Source organism: Sorex araneus, chromosome X (assembly GCF_027595985.1).
Source record: "Sorex araneus isolate mSorAra2 chromosome X, mSorAra2.pri, whole genome shotgun sequence".
Lineage (NCBI taxonomy): Eukaryota > Metazoa > Chordata > Mammalia > Eulipotyphla > Soricidae > Sorex > Sorex araneus.
In genome coordinates this window covers 327,354,520-327,367,794 of record NC_073313.1, presented here as the reverse complement: position 1 = coordinate 327,367,794, position 13,275 = coordinate 327,354,520, and the positions used below count along the sequence as shown (strand labels likewise).

Here is a 13,275-nt window from a genome sequence, read left to right as displayed (position 1 = left end):
AGTAGTTCCTTTTCCAAACATCAAGCCTTGTATCAACTCCTTGATAATCAATGAGATGTTATATTCAGAACTTTATTTTGAAGTAGTAGCTTTTGGTTATTAGTGAATGAGAGAGAGGCGTTAGGATATCAGTCTTTTTTTTTTTGCTTTTTGGGCCACACCTGGCGATGCACAGGGGTCACTCCTGGCTCTGCACTCAGGAATCACCCCTGGTGGTGCTCAGGGGACCATATGGGATGCTGGGATTCGAACCCGGGTCGGCTGAGTGCAAGGCAAACGCCCTACCCGCTGTGCTATCACTCCAGCCCCGGATATCAGTCTTTTTTAATAAAAAGATGATTTAATCCAATAGACTAGATACATTGTATTTCATAACTAAATTATTTTTGTTTGTCTTTTCTTTAGTCTTTTTAAAATGTTTTTTGGACCACAAACCTGGTTATGCTCAGGATCTTACTCCAAGCTCTGTACTTAAGGATCAGTCCTGGTGGGCTCAGGATGAAAGAAATGCATAATGAAAATTTCTAAAGTCTTTTCCATTGTCAGAGCCAGCTTGTCCTTGTGTCATTTCTTTGTTTATGCTAACTACGTACTAAAAGAAGCCTTCCATTAGTGCAGTCACCTAATAGTTTGCAAGATACAAGGGCACTGAAATGTTCAAGAGAAGCATTGAAGTCCAAAGTAGTACTCCAAATAAAAATGCAGTGCGAAAAAATAAGTCCCTGAAATTGAACTATTTTTAAATTTATTTTTACTCTTTTGAGTCTCACAAGCATTACTGGGTGGGGGCAGAGTGATTCCTGATAGCTTCTGGCCTTCCTAATAGTGCATAACGGTTCAGGAAATATATCAAGCCTGGAGTTGCCTCAGTGCTGCTGAGGCCCAGTGGTACCTAGGGGGGAATCAAACTCAGGACCTTACCCATGCCAGGATACCTTCCACCTCTTCAAAACTCTCCAGCCCACGAGTCTATTAAAAAACATGATTATACTTCTGTACTTAGAAATTCAATGTTTCTTTTCTCCCTAAACAGATACATTCCTGAAAATAAAATGGAAATGACTTGCCCAGATTATTACCTAAGTATGTGAATTTACGTAAGAGGGAGAAACTCAGGCTCTGAGAGATAGTGCAGGGGTTAGGCACCTGCCTTGCATGCGGCTGACCCAGTTCAATCCCCAGCAATGAATATGTTCCCCACAGCACCTCCAGGAGTGATTTCTAGTGATTCCTAAGCACAGAGCCACGAGTTGTGAGCCAGGTGTCGCTCAAAATCAGAAAGTAGGGTAATATTTAATGGGCTTTTAAATGTCCCAAAGAATGATAGAGTAAAAAAAGAAACTTAGATACTTTACAGATAATTAGCATTTTGTTAAATCAACAATTTTTTAATTTAAATTTTTTTAGTTTTGTAGCCACAACCAGTTTTGCTCAGGGCTTACTTCATTTTTATTAAAAAAATTTTTTTTAATGAATCACCATGAGATAGTTACAGATTTACAAACTTTTGTGATTATGTTTCAGTCATACAATGATCAATCCCTCCACCAGTGCCCATTCTCCGCCACCAATGTTCCCGGTATCCCTCCCACCCCCACCCCCATCCCAACCCCCTTGCCTCTGTGGCAGACACATTCCCTTTAACTCTCTCTCTCCTTTTGGGTGTTATGGTTCGCAATACGGGTACTAAGTGGCCATCATGTTCAGTCCATAGTCTACTTTCAGCACACATCTCCCATCTCAGGGCTTACTTCTGGCTCTCTGCTCAGGGATCACTCGTAGAGGAAGTGTGAGGACCATATGCGGTGCCAGGGATCACATCTGGGTCTGCTGTAAGACAAATGCCTTACCTGCTGTGCTATCTGCTCCCACCCCATAGAATCAACAATTTTCAAGCACCATGACATTTTATTCTGAAGGGAGTTGACTTCAAACAGCTACAGAGAGCCCTTTCGTGTCACATTGGCATTGGATTCCCAGAGCCTGGCAGGAATTGCAGTCCTGAACTGTGGGGAACTGTGCCTGGGGCTGTGGGGGGAGGGCAGTTAACCACCTGGTGTTGGACCACATTCGCAGCTGTTGTAGCTACTACATCATGCTTCAACTTCTTGGTGAAAGATGCCAGAATCTAGAAGTTAGGGTAGTAGGAATTGTCTAATAAGATGTTATGACACTCAAAAAAAAAGTGTAGCAAGGTGAAGACCATTTCACACTGCAACTCAGGATCCTCTCGGGACTTGCACTGTGTGTGCACAGAATGCATGCGTTAGCAGAATAGCATGTACTTGTCACTTTGATCTTAGCTCTTTTGTCCAGGAACACTGCTTTTGGTAATCCATTTGCCAGAAAATACCCAAGTGTCACAGAATTTCAAGTCTAGCTTACTGCTGACTTCAGTTCATGAATAGAATTTAAAATTCATTTAAATTCAACAGGCCCTCTGGCCTCTGCTCCAGAGATATCACAGAAAGAGATTATTGTAGCTTCTGTGTCACTGACTTTTCCTTAAGATGAGCAAAGTAAAAGTGAGTGGATGGTTAGGAAACTTAGTGTTTGGTGTTCCTAAAAGGCAGAATTCTGGAAATGAAAATATCTTTGCCCCCATGGCAAAATGTTTGAATGCTGGGCCACCCAGACTTAACTGAGTGGGACCTGAGTAGGGCTACTTCCCTGGTATGAAATTTTGAATATTTTATGATGAAACTTTCCATAGATATCCACAAGTAAATAGTTTTTGTCATATGATCATATATAAACAGGAAAAAATCTGAATAAGGTTTTAAATCTACTTAAAAAGAGAGAAAAATAAAACATTTCTGCTTGCCTTAAAGATAAGACATTGTCTTTTTAACCAACACTTTAGCTCAGATCCAATTTCAGTAAAATCATCAATTTGATTGATAACAAATCATTACAGAACCTTTTGAATGGGGCTAAACTTGTCTTGATGTTAACAACTTACAATCACCTTTATGTTAGGTCTTAAGCTTTAATGTCTTTACATACAACTAGTATAGTGGGTCACTAAATGTCCAAAGTGGTCTAAGATGGTATTTATTGGTAGCAATGTATATATATATGTATTTATATATATATATATATATATATGTTTGGGGGCCACACCGGTAGTGCCTAAGGCATACTCCTGGCTCCGCAGCGCCCAGAAATCACTCCTGGCTGGCTGGGCTCAAGACCATACAGGGTGCTGGGAATAGAACCTGGGTAGACTGTTTGGGAGGAAAGTGCCCTAGCCATTGTACTATTGCTCAGCGCCCCCCCCCCGCCCCCACCCCCCAGCCCACATTTTAAGGTGTCTGAATTACATTTTGTAATAGCTTTATTATTTGTAATAGTAGAATGTACGTGTAACCTTTAAAGCAGTTATTCATGTTCCAGGAGAGCTGCTTGCCCAGGGCTTGAAAATTTGATCCATTTATGGATACACCCAATGTCACCCGACCAAGAGAAATTCCCTGCGGAACATATCTAAGTCGTTCAAGGCAGAATCTTTCTTAAGGATGGAGTAGTTGGGAAGGACTATCAAGATGAAATGTATGGCCATAGGATGGTGCCTCTGGTCCCCCCTGAATTTCCAAGACCGGCATGCTTACCTGCAAAGGATTCCGCCAAGCTGCGAGGGGCCACGGAGAGTAGGGGATCCCCCTGCAACAGGAAGGGTGCCTGGCAGCTCGGCTTCACCCAGCTCTCAAAGTACTGGGTGAAAAGTACTCGTGCCCCATTTCGAAGCCATCGCGCTCATGGGGATGAGGGGTGGGTGACTTTATTTTTTTTTAATGTCCCTGTCCCCATACGAAGCTCGTATCCTGCCGGGGCCGGACGTCTCTGCAGTCACTTGTGCCTCCCGGGATGGGGGCACCGGGGTGTGTGCCCGCTGCGGCCGCCCCCGCCCTCCTCGGGCGCCCACCTCGAGAGCCCCGCGAGCAGCGTGGACTCCACGCCTCGGGGTCGGATTTTTGCCCCTGGCCGCCTTCACCCCCACCCCCGCGGGACCCTGCCCGCCCTCGCTGACCGGCCCCAAGTTGCCGAATTGCTTAGATGCCTGTCATATTTGCGGTCGCGCGACTCAGCGGGCCGTGCGCGCACTGCACTCGCCGCCGCCTTTGTCACTTGGGCGCTCCGTCATTTGCATGAGTGTTTTCTCGAGTGTGAGGGGCTTTAGGCGTGGGTCGTTGTGGTTCCCCGCTGGCCGAAGTCTCTCTCTCTCTCTCTCTCTCTCTCTCTCTCTCTCTCTCTCTCTCTCTCTCTCTCTCTCTCTCTCTCTCTCTCTCTCTCTCTCTCTCCTTTCTCTCTCCCTCGCTCTGTGTGTGTGTGTGTGTGTGTGTGTCTCTGTCTCTGTCTCTCTCTGTCTCTGTCTCCTCCTCTTTTGAAGCCTCCCCTTAGGAGAAAATAAAGGGCGCGCCGGCCGGAGCAGGAGCCGTGGGCGGCGCTGCCACCCGGCGTCTCGGCGCTCCGCCTGCCCCTTCCTGCTCCTGGGGCGGCCGGGGCCCCGCTCGGCATTTATCGAGCCTCCTGGGACCGCCGGGGGAGGGGGCGGGGCCGGCCGGCGGGGCGGGGCCGGGGCGGGGCCTCCGGAGCCCGGAGCCGGGAGCTCGCGGGAGGCTCGCTGGCCGCACGTCACTCCTGCACGGCGGGTGCTGGAGCACGAGCTGCCGCTCGCTCGGTCAGGGCGCCCCCTCCGCCCGCCTCCCGCTTCCTCCTCTGCTGCCTGCCGTCGCCGCCGCCTCCTCCTCCACCACCATTGTATAATGCTCCGAGCGCGCAGGCAGAGGACGGCGGAGTCTTAGCTTCGGTCTCGCCCCCGGCCGGCTCCCCGGCGCCACCCTCGGGCCCCCCCCGGAGCGGGGGATTCCGCATGGAGCGGGAGTAGCTTGAGGAGTGGGCAGAAAACCCCTCCGGATGCGTTAGTTCTCAGGTGGAGCTGCATGTGGTAAGTTCTCCGGGTGCCGGACCGGAGGGGGATCCTCGGATGCGCGGGGCTCTCGATGGATGGAGGGCGGCGCTGGGAGCCGGCCAGGGCCAGGGGGGAGCCCCGAGAGGCGGAGGAGGGGCCCGGGCGGCCGAGAGGGTCGCGGGCGCCTCGGCGAGAGGGGACCTGGGCTGGAAGCAGGTACCCGGAGGAGCGCGCCCTGCCCGCCCCGGGCGAGGGCTGGGGACCCCCGGTGGACGCCGGCAGCTCCGCGGGGGGAAGGGCCGGGGCCGGGCAGTCACGGACCGGGGTCAGGAGGGGGTCGGGAGCTAAAGCGAGCCCAGCGGCGGGGCGGAGGGAGCTCGGAGCTGTCGCTTTACAGCTGGGATGTGTGTGTGTGTGTGTGTGTGTGTGTGTCTGCGTGCTGTGGTTGTTGTGTTGTTGTGAACGTGCGAGACTCACCCCCCCCCCCCCAAAGCTGGGATTGCTGGCGCGAAGGCTGCTTCGCTTTTGAGTGCCGTGGCTCGGTTTGCATCCAACTTGCTACGGTGTGTTTGTGTGGGTTCTCCGTGTTTTGAGCCTAAAAGCGCCTCTCTCCGCCCTCCTCTCGCTCACGCCCCAGCGGGTTGATTTTGGACGCCTCTGTCCATGAAACTTAACGTCTCGTGGGTTTTTAAGTTAGAAATCTACAAGTCATCTTCGTGGTGACCGCCTAGGACTGAGAGGGAGGGGGGCTGAGGGGAACCAGCTGTCCCAAGCCCTGGACTTTGTACCGGCAAGACGGAGGGTGCAGTTAGAGGGCCATTTATTTCATCGAGAGAAAAAAAATCACAAAATCTTCTGCTCTTTTCTTTTCTCTCTTTTTTTTTTTCTTCTTCTCGGCCACTAATTATCTTACCTTTAGCTGGAATAGGAAGTCCTAGATTGAGAGTTTTTGCTCTTTTAAGTTTGGTTCTCAAGTTCTCCCCCCCCCAAAAAAAAAAAAGCGGTTAGACGTAGTTTGGCTTCGAATACCTTGCTTTCAGGCTGGGGGGTTCCGGCGTTATTTCAGCGGGTGGAGAGGAAGTTTTTCACCGGCATTCGTACCGGGAAAGGCCGCCATCAGCAGGGTACTAGCCAGCCTCCAACTGTCTAGTGCAGCTTTTATTTGAATCGGATCCGGGCAGCCCGGGTCGTTCCTAAGGAAGAGCGCAAATGTTTTCAGTCCTTGTTCACGGAATTATGGCTTTTTTAAAAAAAATAAATTCCCAGTGTATATTAAGAAATGCCCGTAACATGTGTAACAAGCCTGTAAGTTGCAGTAGCCAGTTGGTTCCGGGAGGCCTTCAGGGAACCGAGGCACCTCTTAGAATTTGGAGACCAGGCTCCGTCCCAGTAAAGGGGGCGCCTGGCTCACGCCACCCCTGAGGTATAGCCCACCTGAGAGCCCCTGGGTTGTTTTGCTAATGGGGGTGGGGGGAGGGGTGGGAATAGTTGCTCAGCTAACCAGAAGGCTTGTCTCAGCCCAGAGCTCCTCCTATTCCTCCCCCTTTTTATAGCAGTCTATTCTGATTTGAGCGCGCTTAGGGTGTGTAGTGAGGATGAAAATACCCATCCTAAGATCCCGGCTTCGGGCAGAAGCAAGAATAGCTTGTTGGGAGATTTCTTTGTTTCATCAATTTCTTGGGGTGTGTGTGAGGGGGGGGGGCAGACGAAATGTCAGAACATTTTCCTTTTGCTTCCTTGATATACTTAGAGGCATTAGATGTCCATGTGAAATTGTTTATGTGGTCCATAGGGTTCGGAGCTGCTTAAAGTAAGTTTTAGTTCGTTCTCCTCCTTCTCCTAATTAAAAGGTGCATAACCCTGTGGCTCTACAATGAGAAATCTTATGAAATGGATTTACAGCCTTTTTCTTTCTTTCTTTCTTTTAAAATAAACAATACCCAGTTTCAGTCCTCATTTTATTGCAAGTGGGAGAGATAGAGATGCCTCACATTTTATGTCCACTAAGTTGTATGGCAAGATGTGTCCTAGGGAACAGTTTTATTGTCAGGCAAGTGTCATGACTTCTTAGGTAACAGCTGCTCCGGCCTGTTTCCCTCAACCAAGACAGATATTAACTCAGATTTAGGAAATCTCCATATTCCCTTTGCTGAATTGTCCGCCTTGGAAAACTTTTTTAATTCAGTTGTGAAACTGAAATACACATTTTACCCAGTTTGTATGCTCTGAATTAATGAGCCCAGTAAGCTAAAATAAATTTTGATATTTAAAAACTCACTTCAATTTGTATAGCGATGGGTAACTTTGGCCAACCACTGTTTTAAATAGTGTTCCATTGGCAGGTGTTAACAATAGTATTTTAGAAAGGCTGGGACACCCAAAACAAAAGATGAGGGACTGAACTGGAGAGAGAGTACAGGGTTTTAGATACTTGCATACATGCCACCCTGATTCAATCCCCAAAACTGCATACAGTTCCCTGAACACCAGCAAGGAGTAACCCCTGAGCTCAGAGTCAGGAGTAAGTTCTGAGTACCACCAAGTGTGGCCCCAACAACCCCACCACCACCACCAAAGGGAATGAGTGGAGGTTGAAGACACATATAAATACATCATTTTTTAAAGTAGCATATTACAAATCATCACTATCAAACTGAACTACACATTTATCTGTAGCCAATATACTTTACACTTCAGTAATTAAGAAAGGTAATAGCTTCTGCAGAAACTTTGAAAGATTTCTTTTGCAGTGGTTTCTTACCAAACACTAATAAAAGCATAAAGCCTCATTTTCTTTTTCCTTTATATTAAAAAAATTAAAGAACACTTGGCCAACACTTGGCCAACATTAAATACAGAGTTAAAGGATGACTAGATAAGTAAAGGTCTGGGAATGTGCATTTTAATTCACTTACAGCATATTTTAAAAGTTTTTTTCCCACAAAAATTTCATGTTTACTGTTATGGCATACTCTTTAAGAGATAGCTGGCATCAGAATTGTTTCTTGCTACAGGAAGGGTGGGGGTGGGGGGTGTCTGTGTTGACTGAGTTCAAAGATCAGGTGTTTGCTAAAGGTACCTGAGGACAAACTGCAGTGTGAGTGAAAATGGTTTTGCACTCCGGGAACAGCCGGCTGCATCGTCTACACAGTGATGGCTTTCAGCAGGGCAGAGCATGGCAGCCGTATGGGTGGAGGACGTGTGCGCAGACCGTCTATTTTTCACCTTCTGTTAATAGTTATTACTCAAGCAGTTGATGGAAACCTGTCTCACCAGTAGTCTGGGCCTCCTTAGGAAGTGTCCACTTTCAACGCACTTTTGATATTCTTAAAAGATACAGCTTCTAAGGAAAATTAGGCTGCTTTTAGAAAATTGTCTCCGGTGGCCAGCACTATGGGTGGAAGAGGCCAAGGCCAACTCACGCTCCCCGTTCAGTTAGATGCTGGGAACCCCAGTGGCCTTCTCTGTGCCCCGTATCCTTCGTCATGGGCAGCAGCGTCTTTCTCCATGAGCTCTGGGCAGCAGTTGCTCTTTGTATGACTGTGTGAATGAACAGCACATATCAAGCACCTAAGACGACACTCCTGTTCCTGGTGATAAGCTGTCGACTTTTTGCACTATTTTTGTACTATTTTGTTGTTTCTCTGTTGATGATCATTCACAAACAAAATCTGCTGGGTGTTCTTTACATTTTTTTTGTCTTTTAAATACAAGAACAAAAATTTTCGGGCAAAAGCATCACAGTTATCTCTGAAAACATCTGATTCCTAATGGGATTAAACAAAGAATCATCATTTGAACCATAATGCAAACTCCCTTTTAGAAATGTGGTCATTTTTGTGGGTCCGAGGGAGGGTCCTCACCCTCACCTAGGAGTTCCCTGCTGACCTCCTGAAATCTTCTGCCTGCATCTGAACTGAACTGAAAATACCTGCTAGGAATCACTGACACAGAAACACCCAGTGGCTCTCTTCACCTGGAATCCCCACGCCTCCTCAACTGTATCTGCACCCCTCTGCTGCTTTTAGTTCAGAAGGGAGCTGGCCTCTGTCCCCACCCCTCCGCGCCCTGGCCGGTCCTGTGTCCAGGGTGAGCCCCGCCTCTGAGCGGGCACAGGGCAGGACCGTGAGTGTGCCCGGAGTGGAGTGTGCAAGGTGGATGCGTGGGGTGGGGGCTGGAGGGAGGAGAGTGGCCGGCAGACCGACTGCTACAGCAGGTCTGACTAGTTTGAGGTGCCCAAAGGCAGCTTTGTTTCTCTAGTAACTCCAGGTAGCAGCAAACCTAAGTTCTTAAAACTAGCTCAGATCTGCATTACTGTCTTTTCGCAAGAGCCTGTAGCTCTGTGGGGTCACTACTGAATAGTTCTAGGCTTTTCCCCTCTCACCTTCAAACGCAGTTAATAGGACGGTGGGGGCAGGGGTGGCGTCGGGGGGTGAGGGGGCGGGGGGTGGAGGGAGACCCTGAACCAGGCAAGGTTGTGCTTCTTACTAAGGCATTTCACCGGAGTCATGAGAAAGGAGAGAAGGGATCCTGGCTCTTCAGGACATTGCTTCCACGCACACATGTGGCCACATATACATTCCCAGTACACTGGGTGAGCTTGTGGAACTAAAGTTTAAAGTGCTCCTTGAATATGCTGCAGCGAAAGAAAATAATAGTAATGAAATGTCACTGGCCATAAATCAACCTTTAGACCCTGGCTCGGCTCGGCTCTGCTCTGGCTGGCTGCTTATCGTTCCTCACCACGCAGCTCCTGGGGCTTCCAGCAGGCCGGTCTGTGGAACTACCCCACCCTTGTGTTTAGAAGGGTTGCCTGAGTTAAACTCAGGGAATCCGAAAGTCCCAAGGTCATCTGGATCCCAGGACAGGTTTGCGTAGAATTCCAGCGACCCTGTGAGATAGTGAGGGGGCAGGCAGTCCCCCTCCCTGTGTGGTTATCCCCTTTTATAACAATACACGACGCAGATTCGCTTTTTCAGATGTCTTTCCTTTTGGAGGAGGAAACCTCCGAGTATGTGTGTGCTTCTGTCTTCCCTGCTGTCATAGAAAACCGATCTGGCTGAGGAACTGGAGTGCCGTGTTCTGCGGCTGAGGGAGAAATGTTTGCGTGGCCTCCCGCTCTGCCTGTCAGGGCCTGGTGTTGGTCTTTCCTGGGTGATTTCTAAACTTTGGTTTTTAATTTTTTTTTTATTTATCTTTGCTATGCCCAGAAGTATAAAGTAAAAAGGATTCTGCCCGGTGGAGGTTGTTAGCTGTTCACCAGTAGCTGGCTTACAAATTGAGAATTATGAGTGCCTCAAATGGCTCCTTCTTGCTTACTGCTAACGCACCTCCCGAATCGAGGTGGGAGGACTGGAAGGGCACTCCCCTAAGGATGGCTGGAAATCAGAGGATTGAAGTCTTAAGAGACGGTTCCTTAAAAATAAATATACATTATATTCAGCAGGATGCCCTGATTATTTTTATTGTATTTGACTAAATGATTCTGCGGAACATGTTACGGGTCATTAATTATCAATCTGCAGAAGTCTTTGGGAAAGAAATACATTTTATCTCAAAATAGCCCCGAGTAATTATTTTATAAAAAAAAATTAATGGATGCGAAGGCTGGGGCTTAGCTCAGCAGTAGAGTGCTTGCCTTACAGACATGAGGCCGGGGGGTTCTATCACTGCCAGCAAGAAAGACCAACCAAACCAGAAAGAAAAAGCCTGTATTTACAAAGTATCATTTGCTGCTGTCAAGTTTAGTTTGTACCCTCATTTCCTTTTTCAGCTTTGTGACTTAATCAAGTATATGATACAAAGTCTAAATTATCTTAGTTAAGCCTTTCACTATCTGGCTGTAAGTCTAGAGTAACTGAAATAAATATTCCAAACACTTCTTACACGGGACAGGTGTTTACATAGAATAGATCCTCTCCTAAGTACATTTTTTTTCTTATCCTTTACTCAGATTTTACCATCACATGTCATAGTATAAAAATTTGTTAGGTTTTTTTTTTAAGAGATCCAACTTTAGGCCATCCAAATTATGCTGTTTAATTTTACTCAGCAAGTAAATACGTAAATAGAGAAATGACATTTCTCTGGTTTACTGCCTTAAAGTGCATATGGCAGTTAAAGATGTTCTGTATTTATGAGGAATATTTTATAGCATGTCTTGTCTTCAGTGATTTTTCACAGTAATAATGGATTCCAAGTTTTGAAAGCAAAGATTAAAAACTAATTATAACTTTTAATAAACACTTCCATAAAAACACTTCCTGATGTAGCATACTTCATTTGTAATTTGTTTTATTCAGTGGCAAGTAGTTGGCTGGCAAACCAAGAAACCTCTAATCAAAACAAAAAACGAAGATAGTTTCATTGTTCCTATAATTAAAAAAGATAGATTTACCTGTCTTACTGTTTCTGCTATATATACTTGATAACTCTCTTGAGAAACTACGACAGAACTATCGCCTACTTTTGGCAGATCATTTGCTTTCTACCTGAAGTCTTTCCCCCTGACATTGTTTATTAAGGGTCTCTAGTGTGAGGGGAAAAACAAGATATCTTTGGGGAAAAGATGCTACTGGAGAATTGAAACCAGAATCCATCCAGGCAATTATAAATACAGGAGAAAGAAAAAAATATTTTCATTATGCAGGGGAATGGGGGTAGGGCAAGGCTGCCTACTGCCTTTACAGGCACTTAATCTTAAGGGAAAGAAACTCAGATCTAGGAACAACTTCCCTTAATGAGGCTTTAGACTCAGCGTGCTACACATGCGTGTCTGGCACCAAATACTTGTGAAGTAGCTTCATGATCAAAATGTTTATGATAATAGATTATTTAGAAAAACATACATTTGTGGTGTCAAATTTTGAATAACAGAATCCGCAATCATAGTTCATGTTTTGTGAAGATTACTAAATCGACATCAGAGAGTCTGCACTAGTGATTTGAAAGGACTTCTGCCCACTGTAAAGAACTGGCTTCATGGGATGAGAGAGCGCCCAGTGGGCTGAGCACAGGAGGGCTGGGTCTGATCCCCCACACTGCATGGTCACCCAGTCCCACTACAGCTGGGTCCCCAAAGCACCAAGCTGGAAGTAGCCCCTGAGTACTTACTAGGTATACACCCCCCTAAGAGCCCCCCAATTAAAATTTAAAAAAAAACAACTTGTATTTTTCGTTGTCTCTGAGAAGTTATCTCTGTAACACTTTACAATTAAATAGAGCTACCTGGATATTATTTATGAAGTTTTCCCAAATAACTGCCTGAAGTGGTAAAGTTGGGATAATTTTCTGTTGTTAAGAAACAGCAGGAGAAAAAAAAAAGAAACAGCAGGAGAGAGGTCAGAGAGATAGTATAGGGAGTCATGTGGTGCTTACCTTATGCAGCTGACCACAGTTCCTTCCTCACACCACATCATGGACACAGCACTGCCGGGAGTAACCCATGATGCCTGCTAGGTGTAACTCTCCCCCTCAAAAGAAACAAGGGCTTGAGGGCCTGGCTCAGTAGTAAGATCTTGGGTTGATCTTTTAGGTAATAAAAGACAAATAATAATAGTTATCGAAGACTTTTTAAAAAAATATATAGTAACATCCTTAATGCAAATCTTAAAATTAATTGCATTTATGGGTCTTCACTCAAGGACTGCCACTAGAAATTATGAACTCTTAGATTCTCAAAAATCTACATTTTATGGCTGGCTTATATGTTTGTTACATATTTGTTCACAGTATTTATTTTCATTTCAGAAATCCTCAGGATTTTCACTATGACATGTGAAAGCCATCAGTGTTTCAAGTGGTTACTTAAACCAACCTGAACCGTAACATAGTCTTGTTTCATTTGGTCATGACGAGGCTCTCAGCTTGCTTTAGCAGTGCCCTGTGGAGACGTGAATTTGTGAACAATCTTGGAAATGTGTCTAAGCTGAGAGATCTATAGGTAGAAGCAATTGCAGTGCGAAGTCTGACTTGAGTGCCTCATTGCTCTGCTGCGCCCCCACGTGGCAGATGTGGAGGTCTGCTTTCACAATTCACCAGCAGTTAGATTTGTACTGGACTTATGTGTTTACAGCACGCTGAATAGTTAGGGATGTACCCTCACAAGCCAGTAGTTAGTACTGATGGATGAATCATTTATTGTGATTGTTGGGTCTTTTTTTAATATTTAGAATTTTTTAATATATATGGATGGGCTGTGTTGTGGTTTGCCTTTTTCTTATGGAAAATTCCAAACATACTCAGTAGTAAAGGGAAGAATAAAAGGTACCTCCTCAGACTTCTCATTCCAGCTTTAGCTAGCGACACTGTCTGGTCAGTCTTGCTTCATCTTTATGGTCAGTTTTTCTCTGGAGTCCTTTAAT

The 13,275-nt window shown here is 46.1% G+C and overlaps 1 protein-coding gene across 4 annotated transcripts in view; it reads left to right on the top strand.

Moving 5' to 3' along the window:
* SERTAD2 (SERTA domain containing 2) overlaps positions 1–13,275 on the top strand; it is a 139,722-nt gene that overhangs the window by 111,181 nt on the left and 15,266 nt on the right. Inside the window, exon 1 of one of the 4 annotated variants that reach the window (XM_004609178.2) lies at positions 4,611–4,948. The exons of the other annotated variants lie outside the window; for them this stretch is intronic. The gene's annotated coding sequence lies outside the window, so the exon portion shown is untranslated. Of the gene's footprint in view, positions 1–4,610; positions 4,949–13,275 lie in introns of those variants that run through there. 4 annotated transcript variants of the gene reach the window in all.